Here is a 20,101-nt window from a genome sequence, read left to right on the forward strand (position 1 = left end):
ACTACTCTCTGTGTTCTGTTAGTGAGGAAATTATAGATCCATCGACCGACTTTTCCTGTTATTCCTTTAGCACGCATTTTGTGCGCTATTACGCCATGGTCACACTTGTCGAAGGCTTTTGCAAAGTCTGTATATATTACATCTGCATTCTTTTTGTCTTCTAGTGCATTTAGGACCTTGTCGTAGTGGTCCAATAGTTGAGACAGACAGGAGCGACCTGTTCTAAACCCATGTTGCCCTGGGTTGTGTAACCACAGGACATCCATTAATCCAGTGTAACCTTGGTAGTTGAACTTACCTAACATTCCAGAAGGCTGTTTGAGTGCCAAACTGTTTTAGTACCAAATGAATTTTTCCCAACCAAATTTCTTTTTTGTTGGCTGTTATCACTAATTTTAGACACCATAGTGATTTATTTATACAAATAGTATAAAGAAAAAACATCCAAAAATGCAAAGAAACACAAAATAGTTGACAGTAAAGTTGTGACATGTTGTATTTGTTTGGTTGAGTGCTGAGCAAATGGTCGACTACCGAGCGATTTTTTTACCAAATTGTTCGGGTAGGGAGCTGTTTGAGGACTGAGGCTCCACTGTGTGTATGATAATTTGTGTAACTGAATTTATGTGTACCTGTACCTAAATAAACTTAATTACTTAATGTTAGGGTTAAATTATTATTTTTAAAATTGTTATGCAGCGACCTTCAGAAAATGAACCAAATATTGATGCTGTTGAAACTATGTAAAAGAAAACGACACTTGTCATGCTGCTACTATTATGATGATTTTGACCAAGAAACTTGACAGGTGCTTTATATTGTAACTTAGACATAAAACTTGACAGGTGCTTTATATTGTAACTTAGACATAAAACTTGACAGGTGCTTTATATTGTAACTTAGACATAAAACTTGACAGGTGCTTTATATTGTAACTTAGACATAAAACTTGACAGGTGCTTTATATTGTAACTTAGACATAAAACTTTTATAGGCAGCTGTTATCCACACTTATTTCAGAGTTTATTTGCAAAAATAATATATACTATCTTTGCCTAGGAGGCCACCTGTAACAAGCAGCAAGTATCAAGGCACTTTATCTTTGCCTAGGAGGCCACCTGTAACAAGCAGCAAGTATCAAGGCACTTTATCTTTGCCTAGGAGGCCACCTGTAACAAGCAGCAAGTATCAAGGCACTTTATTTTTGCCTAGGAGGCCACCTGTAACAAGCAGCAAGTATCAAGGCACTTTATCTTTGCCTAGGAGGCCGCCTGTAACAAGCAGCAAGTATCAAGGCACTTTATCTTTGCCTAGGAGGCCGCCTGTAACAAGCAGCAAGTATCAAGGCACTTATTTATTTTTGGTATTAGCACTGCAAGATCAAGGATAGTTAAATACAGTGGCAGTTCATAACTATAATTAGTGGAGGTGCTGCTTCAGAAAACTGTTGGCAATTTTTGTAATATTGTGTAAAATGAAAGAAGCATATAAAAAAAAATTTATATGTAAGGTTGATAAAATCATAAAAAAAAGAATATTTTATACTTACGTAAATTGTTACAGTTCCAGCCTGTATGCCTCACAAATTTTCTCCTTAATATTTATGTTTCCTAAAAGTGACAGTGAAACCACATTTTCTTTGTGGTTCTTTGACTTCTCATGTTTTTTAGTTGTTTTGTTTCATTTTGTTTATACTTCTAGAACCGTCTTTTGTCCACGTTACATCACATTCAAACAGCAAACATGGGAAGCAAAACAATGCATTTTGTACATCACAGCCACAAAGCCAACTTTCAGAATTACAGCTACGAATATACTTCCTGTTGTTGCTTATTCTTGTCTGAGATATTTGAATATCAGGTGTTGAATGGCCTCTTTTCTTAACTGTAACTTTATCATGGAGAGACAACTGTGAAAACTTAAGCTGCTGATGTTCACTTACAGTCACAGAACTTATTTCTTGGGGATGCAAGGAGGCCATGATTAAATTATGTACTTAAATTTTTTGTAAAATAAAGTAACCCCCAAAAAAGTATGAATTAAATAAAATATCTGGAAGCATGATAATTATCTAATTGTACACTTTATTACATTCAAGAATATGGTACATGGTTTTTAAGCACAAAATGTCGCCGATTCAAAAAGAAACAGTATGCTGTGCTGACCCTACACAACAGTGTCGGCACTGTGTCTACATAGCGTGCAGCGTCTTATCTCAGACATGTGCGTATGCGCACAACAGCTAAACACTGAGTGGCTGGAAGTGTGAAGCGCACAGTTCGAACAATGATTTTTGTAATATTTTCATGTACAGTGGAACCCCGGTTCTTGCACTCTCCAGCTATAAGACGATTTGGTTTTAGAACATTTTTTGTGCAGAATTTAGCTCTGGATACTGGACCTCGATCCGGAAATCATATGTATTGTACGTGTGTACCTGAGCCACTTGTATGTTCGTGACTCACTCTTGGACACATTAAATGTCTTGTTTTATTTTAATATAGACTTTTTCATTATTCCATCTATGATATTTTCTTGAAAATTACATAAGGAACACGTTACATAGCATAGGATAAACATGCAATGTTTATATGCCATTGAAGGGTGGTGGTCGGTGGAGGGAAAACATTATGTTTTCTGTTTTTTTCTGGTTGAGCATTAGAGAAAACTTTACGAATCTGCGTCTTGCTTTTGTTTACAATCCTCAGCATGAATTATTCATTACTTTATTTATTTATTTATTTATTTATTTATTAACAATTTGAGCACACATACAGAGGTTAATGATGGCATCTAAAGGTAGTTGTTATAAACAACTAAACTCAGTGAACAAGGTAAGTTGATGGTAATAATATGTCTGGGCAGCATTAAATATCATGTAGCTATGTAGGTAGGTGTATGTATGTATCCCAGGCTACCTACTTGTTACCTAATGGCTACCTACCTGTACTGGCTACCTACCTGTACTGGCTACCTACCTGTACTGGCTACCTACATCTACTGGCTACTTAGTAAGTTTATTCAGGTATACAAAAACTACAGTTACATAGATTATACATAGCAGCATATGTATAGATAACCTAGGATAACCCAAAAAAGTCAGACACAGTGACTTCCTACAAAAAAGTACTACTCACCTCTCGCCCTACATTAAGACTACAAATATTTTAAGGTAAGTAATGAATGTGGAAGAGTTGGTGGATGACCACAGGGAAGAGCTAACCACTGAAGAGCTGCAACACTATAATTAATCTTTAACAAATTTATTTTTTGTTAATATTTTTGGGTGTCTGGAATGGAATAATTGTATTTACATTATTTTTCAAAGGAAATATTGATTCAATTTTTGCACGTTTTGATTTTAGAATGACCTTCTGGAATGGATTAAGTTTGAAAACCAGGGTTTCACTGTACTAGGGGATGGTTACTGACATTAAGCTTAAGAAATATACATAAAAGTATAAAGAAAGAATTAAAGAAGAAAAGACTCATGATATTGAATGTTATCGATAATATCGAGTGAAAATAGGGGGTGCTGTAGTTCCGCAGTGCCTATAGAGGAGCCGCCACTGGTTAAAGGAAGGGGAGGTACAGAGCTCTATGGACAGATTTGTTGTGCGACAGAGGTCCAGTGACTCTCAAGCTGGTCCTAGTGGCATTAAAAGAAGAAGGGAAGTAGCCCCGGAAAAGGACTTGCTACCTCAAGTCCTAATGGAAGGGGATTCCCCTTCTAAACAATAACTTCCACACTCTCCCCTCCTCCCATCCCATCAATCATCACCAGATCTTCAATAAAGGTAAGTGTCATGTATTCTATTCTTAGTAGACTATTAACTGTGCATGTCTTCTTCAATTTGAGTGTATTAAAATTAATATTTCATGTGGTATAAATTTTTTTTTCATACTTTGGGGTGTCAGGAAAGGATTAATTTGATTTCCATTATTTCTTATGGGGAAAATTAATTCAGCTAACGATAATTTCGGCTTACGATGAGCTCTCAGGAACGGATTAATATTGTAAGGCGGGGGTCCACTGTACTGTTACTCGGACAAAAAGACAATTGGCATGAACAATCACCTTCCCTGTATTAGTAAGTTATATTAAGGGCTCTTATATGGGTGTGAAGCATGGGTGATGAATGTTGCAGCAAGGAGAAGGCTGGAGGCAGTGGAGATGTCATGTCTGAGGGCAATGTGTGGTGTGAATATAATGCAGAGAATTCGTAGTTTGGAAGTTAGGAGGAGGTGCGGGATTACCAAAACTGTTGTCCAGAGGGCTGAGGAAGGGTTATTGAGGTGGTTTGGACATGTAGAGAAAATGGAGCGAAACAGAGTGACTTCAAGAGTGTATCAGTCTGTAGTGGAAGGAAGGCGGGGTAGGGGTCGGCCTAGGAAAGGTTGGAGGGAGGGGGTAAAGGAGGTTTTGTGTGCGAGGGGCTTGGACTTCCATCAGGCATGCGTGAGCGTGTTTGATAGGAGTGAATGGAGACAAATGGTTTTTAATACTTGATGTGCTGTTGGAGTGTGAGTAAAGTAACATTTATGAAGGGATTCAGGGAAACGAGCAGGCTGGACTTGAGTCTTGGAGATGGGAAGTACAGTGCCTGCACTCTGAAGGAGGGGTGTTAATGTTGCAGTTTAAAAACTGTAGTGTAAAGCACCCTTCTGGCAAGACAGTGATGGAGTGAATGATGGTGAAAGTTTTTCTTTTTCGGGCCACCCTGCCTTGGTGGGAATCGGCCAGTGTGATAATAATAATAATAATAATAATAATAATAATAAATTAAGGGCTGACCATAATGTTGATTTAAAAAAGTGCATGAGAAAGAGTAGAGCCTACAGGAGTGTGTACATGTAGTGTTTGATGGTCTGATATATGTCAAACAGTAGATGACCGCATATCACAAAGTTTAGTAAGACACACAAGTAACAATTGAGTACCTTTATTGTTGAAATGTTTCACCTATTTGGTAGGCTTCTTCAGTCAAATACAGAGAAAAGATTGCAGGCAGCAAGAGCAGTAGCAAGGTGAAGATTATGTAATCAGTCAATCATTCTTGGAGATATAGTTTGAGATGGTGAGTCCGTCAGCCTGGAGAAGAGTTGATGTCCATGGTTTGGAGCAATAGGAACCTGAAGTCTTCAAAAGGCTGAGGGACTGACTACCTCAAATTATTTATCTAAGGTTGATCAACTGATTACATCATTGTTACCTCTTCATTATTCTTGCTGCCTACAATCCTTTTTTCTGTATTTGACTGAAGAAACCAACCATGTAGGCAAAACATTTCAACATTAAAGATATTCAACTATGGCACATGTGTCTTACTCATCAACTTGTCAGTGTTTCATACTATTTTAAACATAGTGTTTGAAGTGCCTCCGAACATAAAGTTTAGTGTTTGAAGTGCCTCCGAACATAAAGTTTAGTGTTTGAAGTGCCTTTGAACATAAAGTTTAGTGTTGGAAGTGCCTCCGAACATAAAGTTTAGTGTTTGAAGTGCCTCTGAACATAAAGTTTAGTGTTGGAAGTGCCTCCGAACATAAAGTTTAGTGTTGGAAGTGCCTCCGAACATAAAGTTTAGTGTTTGAAGTGCCTCTGAACATAAAGTTTAGTGTTGGAAGTGCCTCCGAACATAAAGTTTAGTGTTGGAAGTGCCTCCGAACATAAAGTTTAGTGTTTGAAGTGCCTCAGAACATAAAGTTTAGTGTTTGAAGTGCCTCCGAACATAAAGTTTAGTGTTTGAAGTGCCTCCGAACAAAGTTTAGTGTTTGAAGTGCCTCCGAACATAAAGTTTAGTGTTTGAAGTGCCTCACATTTTTATTGTTAAGAAGGGTTATGTATAAAGAAATTTGTATCAAGAAATCAGATTATATTAGGTAATTAAATTTGGATGCAGGTTGAAGTTAGTGAGCAGTTTGCATCTGTAATACAACAGATGATTTTAAATGCAAGACTATGCTAACATATCATGCACAGAGTCACTGTGATATCTGGCAATGTAATAAGGCAGCATGAATGGATATAGCATCATTTTCTGATTTGGGTAACTGTTACTGCTACAATGAATATGTAGATTTTAAGTAATAATTCTGCAGTCAAAGTTCTCCTGAATGTTAATAATATCCTTAGGCAAACTTAAATTTCTGCGATCTTAGAACAAAATGTGCAGGTTGTAATGTAACTACCAAATATAACACCTGTATAATACTAATAATTATAATACCAATACTAATAATATTTATTTACCTGGAGACCTGGAGAGAGTTCCGGGGGTCAACGCCCCCGCGGCCCGGTCTGTGACCAGGCCTCCTGGTGGATCAGAGCCTGATCAACCAGGCTGTTGCTGCTGGCTGCACGCAAACCAACGTACGAGCCACAGCCCGGCTGATCCGGAACTGACTTTAGGTGCTAAAGTATATGATACAATTTAAACAGATCATAGCTGACATCGATCACATATGTAGAAATCCCCTGGTTATGCAGATCATTTCTGGGAACTTAGGTTAATCTTGTCCCCAGGATGCAACCCACACCAGTTTGCTAACACCCAGGTACATACTTACTACTAGATGAAGAGGGACGGCAGGTGTAAGGTAATATGGGCAACATTTCAGGTGTACTGGAGATTGTGACTGCAGCATCCAGACAGCATAAGATGGAACACTGTAATAGTAAGTTTACTGAGGTACACAGAAATAGTAAGTTTACTGAGGTACACAGAAATAGTAAGCTTACTGAGGTACACAGAAATAGTAAGTTTACTGAGGTACACAGAAATAGTAAGTTTACTGAGGTATACAGAAATAGTAAGTTTACTGAGGTACACAGAAATAGTTTACTGAGGTACACAGAAATAGTAAGTTTACTGAGGTACACAGAAATAGTAAGTTTACTGAGGTACACAGAAATAGTAAGTTTACTGAGGTACACAGAAATAGTAAGTTTACTGAGGTATACAGAAATAGTAAGTTTACTGAGGTACACAGAAATAGTAAGTTTACTGAGGTACACAGAAATAGTAAGTTTACCTGGAGTTTACCTGGAGAGAGTTCCGGGGGTCAACGCCCCCGCGGCCCGGTCTGAGACCAGGCCTCCTGGTGGATCAGAGCCTGATCAACCAGGCTGTTGCTGCTGGCTGCACGCAAACCAACATACGAGCCACAGCCTGGCTGATCCGGAACTGACTTTAGGTACACAGAAATAGTAAGTTTACTGAGGTACACAGAAATAGTAAGTTTACTGAGGTACACAGAAATAGTAAGTTTACTGAGGTACACAGAAATAGTAAGTTTACTGAGGTACACAGAAATAGTAAGTTTACCTGGAGTTTACCTGGAGAGAGTTCCGGGGGTCAACGCCCCCGCGGCCCGGTCTGAGACCAGGCCTCCTGGTGGATCAGAGCCTGATCAACCAGGCTGTTGCTGCTGGCTGCACGCAAACCAACATACGAGCCACAGCCTGGCTGATCCGGAACTGACTTTAGGTACACAGAAATAGTAAGTTTACTGAGGTACACAGAAATAGTAAGTTTACTGAGGTACACAGAAATAGTAAGTTTACTGAGGTACACAGAAATAGTTTACTGAGGTACACAGAAATAGTAAGTTTACTGAGGTACACAGAAATAGTTTACTGAGGTACACAGAAAAACCATACCCCCGGCCGGGATTGAACCCGCGGTCATAGAGTCTCAAAACTCCAGCCCGTAAGTTTACTGAGGTACACAGAAATAGTAAGTTTACTGAGGTACACAGAAATAGTAAGTTTACTGAGGTACACAGAAATAGTTTATTGAGGTACACAGAAATAGTAAGTTTACTGAGTTACACAGAAATAGTAAGTTTACTGAGGTACACAGAAATAGTTTACTGAGGTACACAGAAATAGTTTACTGAGGTACACAGAAATAGTTTACTGAGGTACACAGAAATAGTTTACTGAGGTACACAGAAATAGTTTACCGAGGTACACAGAAATAGTTTACTGAGGTACACAGAAATAGTTTACTGAGGTACACAGAAATAGTTTACTGAGGTACACAGAAATAGTTTACTGAGGTACACAGAAATAGTTTACTGAGGTACACAGAAATAGTTTACTGAGGTACACAGAAATAGTTTACTGAGGTACACAGAAATAGTTTACTGAGGTACACAGAAATAGTTTACTGAGGTACACAGAAATAGTAAGTTTACTGAGGTACACAGAAATAGTTTACTGAGGTACACAGAAATAGTAAGTTTACTGAGGTACACAGAAATAGTTTACTGAGGTACACAGAAATAGTTTACTGAGGTACACAGAAATAGTTTACTGAGGTACACAGAAATAGTTTACTGAGGTACACAGAAATAGTAAGTTTACTGAGGTACACAGAAATAGTTTACTGAGGTACACAGAAATAGTTTACTGAGGTACACAGAAATAGTAAGTTTACTGAGGTACACAGAAATAGTTTACTGAGGTACACAGAAATAGTTTACTGAGGTACACAGAAATACAGTTACATAAATCATCATAAACAGCAACATAACTTTATCTTCCAGGATAACCAAGTTAAAGTGACTTATTCCCACTTGTGTCGTCCTTATGTTAAGTTTATATAGTTTATGAAGGATCATAATGGACATAAGTCACTCTTATTCTGGGTAATTTATGTGTAATTATGTACCTGTCGACAACTCACCACATCCAGACAATTATGTACCTAAATAAACTTAAACAAGCTGATGAAACTGTCAGAAAGCAGCTAACAAGCTTGAATAAAGCTGATGAAACTGTCAGAAAGCAGCTAACAAGCTTGAATAAAGCTGATGAAACTGTCAGCTTGGATAAAGCTGAACAGCACAGACAGCACCCAGTTCCAGCATCTTCATTATACATCATTACCAAACTATTTGATAAATACTTACATATCAGTGCTGCTGCTTGTGGCCGCCATTTTTGTTGTTGTTGTTAAGGGTCACTGTGTTTGTTGGTGTTGTTAAGGGTCACTATGTTTGTTGGTGTTGTTAAGGGTCACTATGTTTGTTGGTGTTGTTAAGGGTCACTGTGTTTGTGGGTGTTGTTAAGGGTCACTATGTTTGTTGTTGTTGTTAAGGGTCACTATGTTGTTGTTGTTAAGGGTCACTATGTTTGTTGGTGTTGTTAAGGGTCACTGTGTTTGTTGGTGTTGTTAAGGGTCACTGTGTTTGTGGGTGTTGTTAAGGGTCACTATGTTTGTTGTTCTTGTTAAGGGTCACTATGTTGTTGTTGTTAAGGGTCACTATGTTTGTTGTTGTTGTTAAGGGTCACTGTGTTTGTTGGTGTTGTTAAGGGTCACTATGTTTGTTGTTGTTGTTAAGGGTCACTATGTTTGTTGTTGTTGTTAAGGGTCACTATGTTGTTGTTAAGGGTCACTATGTTTGTTGGTGTTGTTAAGGGTCACTGTGTTTGTTGGTGTTAAGGGTCACTGTGTTTGTTGGTATTGCTAAGGGTCACTATGTTTGTTGGTGTTAAGGGTCACTATGTTTGTTGGTGTTGTTAAGGGTCACTGTGTTTGTTGGTGTTAAGGGTCACTATGTTTGTTGGTGTTGTTAAGGGTCACTATGTTTGTTGGTGTTGTTAAGAGTCACTATGTTTGTTGGTGTTAAGGGTCACTGTGTTTGTTGGTGTTGTTAAGGGTCACTGTGTTTGTTGGTGTTGTTAAGGGTCACTATGTTTGTTGTTGTTGTTAAGGGTCACTATGTTTGTTGGTGTTGTTAAGGGTCACTATGTTTGTTGGTGTTGTTAAGGGTCACTATGTTTGTTGGTGTTGTTAAGGGTCACTATGTTTGTTGGTGTTGTTAAGGGTCACTGTGTTTGTTGGTGTTGTTAAGGGTCACTGTGTTTGTTGGTATTGTTAAGGGTCACTATGTTTGTTGGTGTTGTTAAGGGTCACTGTGTTTGTTGGTGTTGTTAAGGGTCACTGTGTTTGTTGGTGTTAAGGGTCACTATGTTTGTTGGTGTTGTTAAGGGTCACTATGTTTGTTGGTGTTGTTAAGGGTCACTGTGTTTGTTGGTGTTGTTAAGGGTCACTATGTTTGTTGGTGTTGTTAAGGGTCACTGTGTTTGTTGGTTTTGTTAAGGGTCACTGTGTTTGTTGGTGTTGTTAAGGGTCACTATGTTTGTTGGTGTTGTTAAGGGTCACTATGTTTGTTGGTGTTAAGGGTCACTGTGTTTGTTGGTGTTAAGGGTCACTATGTTTGTTGTTGTTAAGGGTCACTATGTTTGTTGGTGTTGTTAAGGGTCACTATGTTTGTTGTTGTTAAGGGTCACTATGTTTGTTGATGTTGTTAAGGGTCACTATGTTTGTTGGTGTTGTTAAGGGTCACTATGTTTGTTGGTGTTGTTAAGGGTCACTATGTTTGTTGTTGTTAAGGGTCACTATGTTTGTTGGTGTTGTTAAGGGTCACTATGTTTGTTGTTGTTGTTAAGGGTCACTATGTATGTTGGTGTTGTTAAGGGTCACTGTGTTTGTTGGTGTTGTTAAGGGTCACTGTGTTTGTTGGTATTGCTAAGGGTCACTATGTTTGTTGGTGTTAAGGGTCACTATGTTTGTTGGTGTTGTTAAGGGTCACTGTGTTTGTTGGTGTTGTTAAGGGTCACTATGTTTGTTGGTGTTGTTAAGGGTCACTATGTTGGTGTTGTTAAGGGTCACTATGTTTGTTGTTGTTAAGGGTCACTATGTTTGTTGTTGTTAAGGGTCACTATGTTTGTTGTTGTTAAGGGTCACTATGTATGTTGGTGTTGTTAAGGGTCACTATGTTTGTTGGTGTTGTTAAGGGTCACTATGTTTGTTGTTGTTAAGGGTCACTATGTTTGTTGGTGTTGTTAAGGGTCACTATGTTTGTTGGTGTTAAGGGTCACTCTGTTTGTTGGTGTTGTTAAGGGTCACTATGTTTGTTGGTGTTGTTAAGGGTCACTGTGTTTGTTGAAATAAACTAGGCAAACATAGCGTGTCAGCGTGCCTCGTTGTGCTCCCGGTTTTTCTGGTGTTTTCACGGTCGCTCTTACGTGCTAGAACTTTAATTTGTGTCATCAATCCTATACGATACATCCCTCTAGCGCCTGGAACCAATCTTGGGCGGAAAACATTATATACTGAGTAAAAAAAGGAGAATTAGTGTGCACTTCCTAGCAGAGTTTACTGCCAGAGGGGAATCATAGGCCTGTCCCGTGTGGAAAAATAATAATATTGAACTTTGTGTCAGAGGAAAGAAAGTCTCCCTGAAAGCATTGAGTATACATAGTGTATAGTGTATACTACAGTGGCTCCCTAGTATATTGATGATAAAGGTTTCGTTGTGCACCACCTAGCAGGTTATTAATAGAATATTCAAGAGGTTGCTAGTAGAATTGCAGTAAATCAACCATTCAAATCATTATGAAGCTGTGTGTAGTCTGTGGTCAGTCAAACAAACGGGCTTCCACATGCATAAATTGTCATTTCTGTGGAAATTGGTGTCACGCCCCTTGTGCAGATATCCAAGAACTAGCTACAAGCAGTATTAAAACAGGGAAGTGTTTTTGGGTATGCCCAAATGAGATAAATCTGTGGACTAAAATCACAAGGGTATTAAAAGAGGTCAACATCAAAGCTGCTTTCATAGAAAACCTGGAAGCTTTCTACAACAGATGGGAACATAAAAAGTCCGGGCTGAATGGTACTGCCCTTGATACTGGCCATGTAGTCACAAACTGTAAGGCTGGAGATGATGTCCTGGTAGTCAGTAAATGGGGGGCTGATAGTGCTGTCCTGGGAGACAGTAATGGGGAAGCTGGAGGTGCTGTCCTGGGAGACAGTAATGGTGAAGCTGGAGGTGCTGTCCTGGGAGACAGTAATGGTGAAGCTGGAGATGCTGTCCTGGGAGACAGTAATGGGGAAGCTGGAGATGCTGTCCTGGGAGACAGTAATGGTGAAGCTGGAGATTTTGTCCAGGTAGTCGGGAATTATACGCAGGAAGGAATACATATGAATGACCGCATAGGGGACAGGAGCCATAGTAGGGAAACAAGTGTAGTCAAAGATAAGATAAAACCAATATTGCAAACTAGAAATACCGCAGGAAATAGCAAACAAGAGGACTCCACTAGCAATAGTGAGGATATATTACCAAAAACAAATGGTGGGAGCTCCATTGTTGGTGCTAGGGAGGATAGAAGTAAGACAGGGAAACATGCACCAACAGGGAATACAGACACAGAAACCCAAGGCAAACGGAAACCAAGCCTGTGCACATACTATGCACTCGGTATCTGCTGGCATGGGAAATCTGGAAAAACAGATGGGACGTGCAACTATGACCACCCTAGGAAATGCCATGCCCATATGACAACAGGAAAATGCAAACTCCCTTCCTGTAAGCTTTTTCACCCTGAACTGTGTACCTCTTCAGTACAGGAAAGACTGTGCTATAACTTAAATTGCCAGGCATACCATCTAAAGGGGACAAAAAGATACAAAACATCCAGGCCATGGGAAAACCTGGGTAGCCACAGCCACTCAAGAGGGAGAGGTTTTTTAGTGCCAGGAAGGAAAAAAAACTGGCAGGAAATGGCAGAAATCGTACACCAAATCCAGTCATTCCTGGAGTGGAACCACAGTCGATGGCCTCCACTCCAAACCGACAGATACAGATACTAATGCCGGAAAAAAAATCCCCCCCCAGTACCAACAATACCACCAGTCCGATAACATTCTTCTTTGCAAATATACAGGGTCTAAAGCCAGCAACAAACAACAAAATACCTTTCATCCGTGGACTGCTTGCAGAGGCAAAGGCAATGTTCGCGGCTTTCACTGAGACCCACATAAAGGATCACTTGGACAACGAAATATGGATCCCAGGTTACAACCTATACAGATGTGACAGAGTGAACAGGCAAAAGGGGGGGGGTTGGCCTGTACATTGCAGAGTCACTTGTTTGCACAGAACTGCTAAATGCCTCAAATGATGTAGTGGAAGTTTTAGCAGTAAAGGTCGAGAACCAAAACCTAGTCATTGTGATAGTCTACAAGCCTCCGGATGCAACATCCCAGCAATTCCAGGAACAGCTGTTAAAAATTGACCACTGTCTGGAAAACCTTCCAGCTCCTGCACCCAACATCTTGCTCCTGGGGGATTTCAACTTAAGGCACCTAAAATGGAGGAATATAGCAAATAATATTGTTGCAGTAATAACACCAGGAGGCAGCTCTGATGAAAACTCACACTCACGCGAGCTTTTAAATCTCTGCACAAAATTCAATTTAAACCAGCAAATAATAGAGCCTACTAGACTGGAGAATACACTAGACCTCATCTTCACTAACAATGATGATCTGATAAGAAATATCACCATATCAAAAACAATATACTCAGATCACAACATAATTGAGGTTCAGTCATGTATGCGCGGAGCCCCAGACCGACATAATGAGATTAGTCACGAGGGAGCATTCACCAAATTCAACTTCAATAACAAAAACATAAAGTGGGACCAAGTAAACCAAGTCCTAACCGATATAAGCTGGGAAGATATACTAAGCAACACAGACCCCAACTTATGCCTAGAACAGATTAACTCGGTAGCACTCGATGTATGCACAAGGCTTATTCCTCTAAGAAAAAGGAGGAGTAGATGTAAAACAGAAAGAGACAGGCGCTCCCTTTACAGGCGACGGAAAAGAATAACAGAGCGGCTAAAAGAGGTCAATATATCTGAAATGCGTAGGGAGACACTGGTCAGAGAAATAGCAAGCATCGAACTTAAGCTAAAAGAATCCTTTAGGAGTCAGGAATCGCGGGAAGAACTAAAAGCCATAAATGAAATCGAAAGAAACCCAAAGTATTTCTTCTCCTATGCCAAATCAAAATCGAGAACAACGTCCAGTATTGGGCCCCTACTTAAACAAGATGGGTCCTACACAGATGACAACAAGGAAATGAGTGAGCTACTCAAGTCCCAATATGACTCAGTTTTTAGCAAGCCGCTAACCAGACTGAGAGTCGAAGATCAAAATGAATTTTTTATGAGAGAGCCACAAAATTTGATTAACACAAGCCTATCCGATGTTATCCTGACGCCAAATGACTTCGAACAGGCGATAAATGACATGCCCATGCACTCTGCCCCAGGGCCAGACTCATGGAACTCTGTGTTCATCAAGAACTGCAAGAAGCCCCTATCACGAGCCTTTTCCATCCTATGGAGAGGGAGCATGGACACGGGGGTCGTCCCACAGTTACTAAAAACAACAGACATAGCCCCACTCCACAAAGGGGGCAGTAAAGCAACAGCAAAGAACTACAGACCAATAGCACTAACATCCCATATCATAAAAATCTTTGAAAGGGTCCTAAGAAGCAAGATCACCACGCATCTAGAAACCCATCAGTTACACAACCCAGGGCAACATGGGTTTAGAACAGGTCGCTCCTGTCTGTCTCAACTATTGGACCACTACGACAAGGTCCTAAATGCACTAGAAGACAAAAAGAATGCAGATGTAATATATACAGACTTTGCAAAAGCCTTCGACAAGTGTGACCATGGCGTAATAGCGCACAAAATGCGTGCTAAAGGAATAACAGGAAAAGTCGGTCGATGGATCTATAATTTCCTCACTAACAGAACACAGAGAGTAGTCGTCAACAGAGTAAAGTCCGAGGCAGCTACGGTGAAAAGCTCTGTTCCACAAGGCACAGTACTCGCTCCCATCTTGTTCCTCATCCTTATATCCGACATAGACAAGGATGTCAGCCACAGCACCGTGTCTTCCTTTGCAGATGACACCCGAATCTGCATGACAGTGTCTTCCATTGCAGACACTGCAAAGCTCCAGGCAGACATCAACCAAATCTTTCAGTGGGCTGCAGAAAACAATATGAAGTTCAACGATGAGAAATTTCAATTACTCAGATATGGTAAACATGAGGAAATTAAATCTTCATCAGAGTACAAAACAAATTCTGGCCACAAAATAGAGCGAAACACCAACGTCAAAGACCTGGGAGTGATCATGTCGGAGGATCTCACCTTCAAGGACCATAACACTGTATCAATCGCATCTGCTAGAAAAATGACAGGATGGATAATGAGAACCTTCAAAACTAGGGAGGCCAAGCCCATGATGACACTCTTCAGGTCACTTGTTCTATCTAGGCTGGAATATTGCTGCACACTAACAGCACCTTTCAAGGCAGGTGAAATTGCCGACCTAGAAAATGTACAGAGAACTTTCACAGCGCGCATAACGGAGATAAAACACCTCAATTATTGGGAGCGCTTGAGGTTCCTAAACCTGTATTCCCTGGAACGCAGGAGGGAGAGATACATGATTATATACACCTGGAAAATCCTAGAGGGACTAGTACCGAACTTGCACACGAAAATCACCCACTACGAAAGCAAAAGACTTGGCAGACGATGCACCATCCCCCCAATGAAAAGCAGGGGTGTCACTAGCACGTTAAGAGACCATACAATAAGTGTCAGGGGCCTGAGACTGTTCAACTGCCTCCCAGCATACATAAGGGGGATTACCAACAGACCCCTGGCAGTCTTCAAGCTGGCACTGGACAAGCACCTAAAGTCAGTTCCGGATCAGCCGGGCTGTGGCTCGTATGTTGGTTTGCGTGCAGCCAGCAGCAACAGCCTGGCTGATCAGGCTCTGATCCACCAGGAGGCCTGGTCTCAGACCGGGCCGCGGGGGCGTTGACCCCCGGAACTCTCTCCAGGTAAACTCCAGGTAAGGGTCACTATGTTTGTTGGTGTTAAGGGTCACTATGTTTGTTGGTGTTGTTAAGGGTCACTGTGTTTGTTGGTGTTGTTAAGGGTCACTATGTTTGTTGGTGTTGTTAAGGGTCACTGTGTTTGTTGGTGTTGTTAAGGGTCACTATGTTGGTGTTGTTAAGGGTCACTGTGTTTGTTGTTGTTAAGGGTCACTATGTTTGTTGGTGTTGTTAAGGGTCACTATGTTTGTTGGTGTTAAGGGTCACTGTGTTTGTTGGTGTTGTTAAGGGTCACTGTGTTTGTTGGTGTTGTTAAGGGTCACTATGTTTGTTGGTGTTGTTAAGGGTCACTATGTTTGTTGGTGTTAAGGGTCACTAAGTTTGTTGGTGTTGTTAAGGGTCACTATGTTTGTTGGTGTTGTTAAGGGTCACTGTGTTTGTTGGTGTTGTTAAGGGTCACTATGTTTGTTGGTGTTGTTAAGGGTCACTGTGTTTGTTGGTGTTGTTAAGGGTCACTATGTTTGTTGGTGTTGTTAAGGGTCACTGTGTTGGTGTTGTTAAGGGTCACTATGTTTGTTGGTGTTGTTAAGGGTCACTATGTTTGTGGATGTTGTTAAGGGTCACTATGTTTGTTGGTGTTAAGGGTCACTATGTTTGTTGGTGTTGTTAAGGGTCACTATGTTTGTGGATGTTGCTAAGGGTCACTATGTTTGTTGGTGTTGTTATGGGTCACTATGTTTGTTGGTGTTAAGGGTCACTGTGTTGGTGTTGTTAAGGGTCACTATGTTTGTTGCTGTTGTTAAGGGTCACTATGTTTGTTGGTGTTGTTAAGGGTCACTATGTTTGTTGGTGTTGTTAAGGGTCACTGTTTGTTGTGTTAAGGGTCACTGTGTTTGTGGGTGTTAAGGGTCACTATGTTTGTTGTTAAGGGTCACTATGTTGTGTTAAAGGTCACTGTGTTTGAGGGTGTTGTTAAGGGTCACTGTGTTTGTGGGTGTTGTTAAGGGTCACTATGTTTGTTGGTGTTGTTAAGGGTCACTATGTTGTGTTAAGGGTCACTGTGTTTGTGGGTGTTGTTAAAGGTCACTATGTTGGTGTTGTTAAGGGTCACTGTTTTGTTAAAGGTCACTGTGTTTGTGGGTGTTGTTAAGGGTCACTGTGTTTGTTGGTGTTAAGGGTCACTATGTTTGTTGGTGTTGTTAAGGGTCACTATGTTTATTGGTGTTGTTAAGGGTCACTATGTTTGTTGGTGTTGTTAAGGGTCACTGTGTTTGTGGGTGTTGTTAAGGGTCACTGTTTGTTGGTGTTATTAAGGGTCACTGTTTGTGGGTGTTGTTAAGGGTCACTGTTTGTGGGTGTTGTTAAGGGTCAATATGTTGATGTTTTTAAGGGTCACTATGTTTGTTGGTGTTGTTAAAGGTCACTATGTTGATGTTGTTAAGGGTCACTATGTTTGTGGGTGTTGTTAAGGGTCACTATGTTTGCTGGCATTGTTAAGGGTCACTGTGTTTGTGGGTGTTAAGGGTCACTTTGTTTGTTGGTGTTGTTAAGGGTCACTATGTTTGTGGGTGTTGTTAAGGTTCACTATTTTTGTGGGTGTTAAGGATCACTATGTTTGTTGGTGTTAAGGGTCACTGTGTTTGTTGGTGTTGTTAAGGGTCACTATGTTTGTTGGTGTTAAGGGTCACTATGTTTGTTGGTGTTAAGGGTCACACTGTTGGTGTTGTTAAGGGTCACTGTGTTTGTTGTTGTTAAGGGTCACTATGTTTGTGGGTGTTGGTAAGGGTTGCTATGTTTGTGGGTGTTGTTAAGGGTCACTATGTTTTTGATGTTGTTATGGGTCACTATATTTGTGGGTGTTGTTAAGGGTCACTATGTTGATGTTGTTAAGGGTCACTATGTTTGTTGGTGTTGTTAAGGGTCACTATGTTGATGTTGTTAAGGGTCACTATGTTTGTGGGTGTTGTTAAGGATCACTATGTTTGCTGGCATTGTTAAGGGTCACTGTGTTTGTGGGTGTTAAGGGTCACTTTGTTTGTTGGTGTTGTTAAGGGTCACTATGTTTGTGGGTGTTGTTAAGGTTCACTATTTTTGTGGGTGTTGTTAAGGGTCACTATGTTTGTTGGTGTTAAGGGTCATTGTGTTTTTTGGTGTTGTTAAGGGTCACTATGTTTGTTGGTGTTAAGGGTCACTATGTTTGTTGTTGTTGTTAAGGGTCACTCTGTTGGTGTTGTTAAGGGTCACTGTGTTTGTTGGTGTTGTTAAGGGTCACTATGTTTGTGGGTGTTGGTAAGGGTCGCTATGTTTGTGGGTGTTGTTAAGGGTCACTATGTTTTTGATGTTGTTATGGGTCACTATGTTTGTGGGTGTTGTTAAGGGTCACTATGTTTGTTGGTGTTGTTAAGGGTCACTGTTTGTGGGTGTTGTTAAGGGTCATTGTTTTTGTTGGTGTTGTTAAGGGTCACTATGTTTGTGGGTGTTGTTAAGGGTCACTATGTTTGTGGGTGTTGTTAAGGGTCACTATGTTTGTTGATGTTGTTAAGGGTCACTATGTCTGTGGGTGTTGTTAAGGGTCACTATGTTTGTGGGTGTTGTTAAGGGTCACTATGTTTGTTGGTGTTGTTAAGGGTCACTATGTTTGTCGACATGAAGATCTAAGATATTTATTTTCATCAAGGTCAGATTTTAATCATAATTCACTTGTTATCAAGGTACACATAGTGGTTTGTCAACAAGTTCACATGTGGATAATCCTGGCAATAAAGGTCTATGAAACAATTGATTTAAATCAAGTTCACAAGCAACTGAATCTTGAAAAAGAGCAAACTTGACGTCAAGGCCCCACATAACTTCCCCAGGCCCTGTATAACTTTCCCAGGCCCCATATAAACTCCCTAGGCAACGTACAACCTCCTCAGGCCCCATATAAACTCCCAAGGCAAAGTATAACATCCCCAGGCACCACATAAACTCCCTAGGCAACATATAACTTCCCAAGGCCCCATATAACTCGCTTGGCAAAGTATAACCTACCCAGGCCACTAATAACCTCCCGAGACCCCGTGCAACCTCCCGATGCCCCATATAACCTCCCCAAGCCCCTAATAACCTCCCAGGCCTCTAATAACTTCCCCAGGCCACATATAAAGCCCCCAGGCCCCTAATAACCTCCCTAGGCCCCTACTGAACTCCCGAGGCACCTAATATCTTCCCCAGGCCCCTAATAACCTGACCAGGCCCTGTATATCCTCCCCAGGCACTCTATAACATTCTCAGGCCCCTAATAACCTGCCCAGGCAATGTATAACCTCCCCAGGCCCCTAATAACTTCCCCAGGCCCTGCATAACCTCACCAGGCCTCTAATAACTTCCCCAGGCCCCTAATAACCTCCCCATGCCCCATATAACCTCCGCAGGCACCATATAACCTCCCCAAGCCTTGTATTACCTTCCCAGGCCCCAAATAACCTCTCAAGGCCCCTAATAACTTCTCCAGGCCCTGTATAACCTCCCTATGCCATGTATAACCCCTATTATCCTTCCCAGGCCCCTAATAACTTCCCCAGCCCCCTAATAACCTCCTCAGGTACCTAATAACCTCCCCAGGCCCCTGATAATCTCAACAGGCCCTGTATAAGCTCCCCAGACCCAACATAACCTCCCCAGGCCCCGTATATCGTCCCAAGGCCCCATATAACCTCAGGCCCCTAATAACCTTCAGGCCTCTAATAACCTCCCAAGGCTACTGATAATCTACCCAGGCCCTGCATAAGCTCCCCAGGCCCTGCATAACCTCCCGAGGGCCAGAATATCCTCAACAGGCTCCTAATGACCTCCTCAGGCCCTTAATAACTTCCCGATGCCCCTAATAACCTCCCCAAGCCCCTAAAAACCTTCTCACACCCCTAATAACCTCCCCAGGTTCTGCATAACCTCCCCAGGCCCCTAATAACCTCCCCAAGCTCAATATAAGCTCCCCAAGCCCTATATAAGCTCCCAAGGCCCTTAATAACCTCCAAAGACCTCTAATAACCTCCCCAGGCCCCTAATAACCTCCCCAGGCCGCACATAACCTCCCCAGGCCCCTAATAACCCCCAGACCTCTAATAACTTCCACAGGCCCTGTATAACCTCTCCAGGTCCCTAAAAACCTCATCATGCCCTGTATAACCTCCCCAGCCCCTAATAACCTACCCAGGCTTCTAATAACTTTTCCAGGCAGTGCATGACCTCCCCAGGCCCCTAATAATCTCCCCAGGCCGCACATAACCTCCCCAGGCCCCTAATAACCTCCCCAGGCCACTACTAACTTCCCAAGGCCCTGTAAAACCTCCCCGGCACCAAGTAACCTTCCCATGCCCTG

At 41.3% G+C, this 20,101-nt stretch overlaps 1 protein-coding gene across 7 annotated transcripts in view; it reads right to left on the reverse strand.

Moving 5' to 3' along the window:
- LOC128702516 (nucleolar transcription factor 1-A) overlaps positions 1–20,101 on the reverse strand; it is a 664,841-nt gene that overhangs the window by 83,535 nt on the left and 561,205 nt on the right. For 4 of the 7 annotated variants that reach the window (XM_070105244.1, XM_070105237.1, XM_070105239.1 and 1 more), the window contains exons 1-2: positions 8,917–8,972; positions 6,568–6,667 (exon numbers count right to left, since the gene is read on the reverse strand). The exons of 1 other annotated variant lie outside the window; for it this stretch is intronic. The gene's annotated coding sequence lies outside the window, so the exon portion shown is untranslated. Of the gene's footprint in view, positions 1–6,563; positions 6,668–8,916; positions 9,027–20,101 lie in introns of those variants that run through there. 2 more of the 7 variants (XM_070105240.1, XM_070105238.1) reach the window with 2 other exon arrangements.

The sequence above is a fragment of the Cherax quadricarinatus genome, chromosome 98 (genome assembly GCF_038502225.1).
Source record: "Cherax quadricarinatus isolate ZL_2023a chromosome 98, ASM3850222v1, whole genome shotgun sequence".
In the NCBI taxonomy this organism is placed as follows: Eukaryota; Metazoa; Arthropoda; class Malacostraca; order Decapoda; family Parastacidae; genus Cherax; species Cherax quadricarinatus.